The sequence below is a fragment of the Siphateles boraxobius genome, unplaced genomic scaffold (genome assembly GCF_051911475.1).
Source record: "Siphateles boraxobius isolate OS27281-9 unplaced genomic scaffold, OSU_SipBor_1 22, whole genome shotgun sequence".
Classification (NCBI taxonomy): domain Eukaryota; kingdom Metazoa; phylum Chordata; class Actinopteri; order Cypriniformes; family Leuciscidae; genus Siphateles; species Siphateles boraxobius.
This window is the reverse complement of record NW_027508833.1, coordinates 29,941,475-29,945,847: the sequence shown is the minus strand read 5'-3', so window position 1 is coordinate 29,945,847 and position 4,373 is coordinate 29,941,475.

The following is a 4,373-nucleotide window of genomic DNA, read 5'->3' as shown; positions in this document are numbered from 1 at the left end:
GAGTCATGTGAGATATCTGCGGTTCTCTCATTCTTACAGGAGCTGCTGGATTCGGGTCGCTCTCCGTCCACGCTCAAAGTGTATGTGGCAGCCATAGCAGCACATCATGTTCTGGTGGCTGGCCAGTCACTGGGAAGAAACGACCTGGTCGTGAGTTTCCTTAAAGGTGCTAGGAGAATGAACCCCTCCAGACCTCCATCTGTGCCGTCTTGGGACATCTCCACGGTCATGGGGTCTCTGAAAGGTCCGACCTTTCGAACCGCTCCAATCGGTTGATCTAAAACCCTCTCGCTGAAGACCGCTCTCCTTATGGCGTTGGCATCTATCAAGGGAGTGGGAGATCTGCAGGCGCTCTCTGTGAGCCCTGCATGTTTGGAGTTGGGTCCAGATGATTCCAGAGTCATCCTCAAGCCCAGACATGGTTACGTTCCTAAAGTGCTCTCAACACCGTTCAGAGCACAGGTGGTGACGTTATCAGCCCTCCCTCCTTCTGCAGAGGATGGAGAGGTTAATCTTTTCTGCCCTGTCAGAGCGCTGAGAATCTATCTGGAGCGTTCTGCGTCTTTTAGACAATCAGAACAGCTTTTTGTCTGCTTTGGTATTAGAACCAAGGGGGATCCAGTCACTAAGCAAAGACTGTCTAGATGGATAGTGGATGCTATTTCTATGGCTTATACCGCAGCGGGTCAAGTTTGCCCTATAGGCATCAAGGCCCAATCGACCAGAGGTATGGCCTTGTCTTGGGCTTGCTCATCTGGCATTCCCATTAGTGATATTTGTGATGCGGCCGGCTGGTCCTCGCCTTCCACATTTATGAGTTTTTATAATATGGAAGTGCCTTCCCTGCAGGCGAAGGTATGATTAAGACCCGTCGGTGGCCGGTCTTGTCATATATTACTGTGCACAATCACATTCAAATATATATATAAAACCCGCTGCTGGCCGGTTGTATTTCATGCATAAACCCGCTGTTGCTGGTTATATTTACATATATAAAACCCGCTTTTGGCCGGTTATATGACATATATAAAACCCGCTTTTGGCCGGTTATATGACATATATAAAACCCGCTTTGCCGGTTATATTCCATACATATATAAAACCTGCTTTGGCCGGTTATATTCCATACATATATAAACCCGCTTTGGCCGGTTATAATTTCATATATAAACCCACTTGACTGGTTATATGTTTGTATACTAATAACCCTGACAGTGTCTGGGTTCATTGGTGTAGTATATTGGGTTATTTCTAACTGATGTATTCTTTTTTAGACCTGACGGTGTCTGGTCTATTTATACATAATTATGCGGTTATGGCTTGTTCTGCATGCTCAGGGGTCCTGAGTTGCAGTGGCAGCCAGTTACTCAGTGCGGCGTTTTGCATGGCGTCCGCACTGCGTATAGCTACGCAATACGAAGTGACCGTTCGAAAGGGAACTACTCGGTTACTCGCGTAACCTCAGTTCCCTGAGTTAGGGAACGAGTATTGCGTAGCCAGCCGCACTATGGTAACATGGCAAGTTGACGCTTCAGTCGTTAAACCTGCTATAATGGCGAATTCGGGGACTATTATAGACTGAGGTCACGCCCCCTTGGCGGGGAATCGGGGCCGCGCCATTGGATGTGCAGTTGCCGCAGCGCAGCCTATGAGCGAGCCAGACGCTCATGTTCTAGCTGTGCAGCTGCAAATGCGCTTTATATAAAGGCTTCAGTAAATCAAGGAAAAGGAGTTTCCCCACTGCGTATAGCTACACTATAATTGTTCCCTAACTCAGGGAACTGAGGCTACGTGAGTAACCGATTAGTTTTTGTTGGTAAAAATCTAATTTAGAAGTTAAATTCCATATACAAATGCAAATCCAAATGAGGTTAATCATTTCCCCATTTAAACAAGTGTTAACCAGTTGAAAAACTTTAAAACAGACCCGACCAATCTGGTTCAGTGTTTCTTCCACTAGCGTAGCCAGTAAAGCGTCTCTGGGTGTGCATAAGAAAAACTTGGTGTGCCACATTTATTGTCAGATTAATGTGCAAAAAAACCTTGACCCGGCGTATCACTAACTTTACAGAATAGACTGGGCTGATGTGTGAAACTATACTCAGGCTCGCCACACACAGTGCCTAGCATAAGTGAACACACCCATGCTAAAGTTGACTAAAAAGAGGAATAAAAAAATCTTCTTTTGGAAACTGGTCTTAAGAACGTAGATGTAACTTACAAAACCTGCTTCAACATGAAGTTAGCTACATCTACCCTTTCACTGTAAAGAGGTTATGAGGAAATCAAGAATAATAGAGAGAAACAGGCTGGTAAATTAATAATGGAAAAGGGTGGGACAAATTTTTTGTCTTGGTGCAATTTTATCTACTGAAAGGTGTGGATACTGAATGGTGTTACCGGAATACAGTTGAAATACAATCTAGTTAGAAAACGGAAAAGTGGTTTGTTCCACAGTGTGACAGGCATTTACAAAATCTCTCTCTCTCTCTCTCTCTCTCTCTCTCTCTGTATGTATATATATATATATATATATATATATATATATATATATATATATATACAGGTGCTGGTCATATAATTAGAATATCATCAAAAAGTTGATTTATTTCAGTAATTCCAAAAAGTGAAATTTGGATATTATATTAATTCATTACACAAAGACTGAAATATTTCAAGTGTTCATTCCTTTTAATTTTGATGATTATAACTGACAACTAATGAAAACCCCAAAATCAGTATCTCAGAAAATTAGAATATTGTGAAAAGGTTCAATATTGAAGACACCCTGGTGCCATACTCTTATCAGCTAATTAACTCAAAACACCTGGCCTTTAAATGGTCTCTCAGTCTAGTTCTGTAGGCTACAGAATCATGGGGAAGACTGCTGACTTGACAGCTGTCCAAAATACGACCATTGACATCTTGCACAAGGAGGGCAAGACACAAATTTAGGTCATTGCTAAAGAGGCTGGCTGTTCACAGAGCTCTATGTCCAAGCACATTAAAGGTCCCATATTATGCCCCTTTTCACAAGATATAATAAGTCTCTGATGTCCCCAGAGTGTGTATGTGAAGTTTTAGCTCAAAATACCCAACAGATCATTTTTTACATCATGTTTAAATTTTCATTTTTTGGTGCTCAGAAAAACGCGCTGTTTTAGTGTGTGCCCTTTAAATGCAAATGAGCACGGCACAGAGGGCGGAGCTTCAAGAGCTCGCCCTCAGTCTCAGGACAATTTCATCTCACAGAATGATGATAATATCAGAAACTCTCAGTAACGGTGTTCATTTCAACCCGGAGTCGGACAATAATGCCTACAGAGTCAGAGTGCTGTATAGAGATGGAACAGGTATAGTTTAGTAGTTTAATTACGGTTATAACGTATTTGTCTTCTGCTTGTATCTATCCACTATTAATAGCCTACAAGTCTGCTGTTTCGGACCAGGTCCGAATGATGATCAAACATATACTGATGAGTTTAATAAAGTTTATTGTACATAACACAAAAGATGAAGCGTCAGTTTTACTTCAGAAACTCACCGTAAGAGCGGAGGATACAGTAAGATATAAGAAGTGCGCAAGTACATAAACGAATTTCGGTAGAGTTGAGGGAGCATTTTCTATAAAAACAAAATAATTCCACCTCGTCTTGAGTAGGCAGCGGCTGCCTCAGATTTTGGGAGTAAATAGAGAGAGCTACAGGTCCTTCTCAAAAAATTTGCATATTGTGATAAAGTTCATTATTTTCCATAATGTAATGATAAAAATTTAACTTTCATATATTTTAGATTCATTGCACACCAACTGAAATATTTCAGGTCTTTTATTGTTTTAATACTGATGATTTTGGCATACAGCTCATGAAAACCCAAAATTCCTATCTCAAAAAATTAGCATATATTTCATCCGACCAATAAAATAATTGTTTTTAATACAAAAAAAGTCAACCTTCAAATAAGTATGCTCAGTTTTGCACTCAATACTTGGTCGGGAATCCTTTTGCAGAAATGACTGCTTCAATGTGGCGTGGCATGGAGGCAATCAGCCTGTAGCACTGCTGAGGTGTTATGGAGGCCCAGGATGCTTCGATAGCGGCCTTAAGCTCAACCAGAGTGTTGGGTCTTGATGACCCTGCCCTTGATAAAACACAGTGGACCAATACCAGCAGCTGACATGGCACCCCAGACCATCACTGACTGTGGGTACTTGACACTGGACTTCAGGCATTTTGGCATTTCCTTCTCCCCAGTCTTCCTCCAGACTCTGGCACCTTGATTTCCGAATGACATGCAAAATTTGCTTTCATCCGAAAAAAGTACTTTGGACCACTGAGCAACAGTCCAGTGCTGCTTCTCTGTAGCCCAGGTCA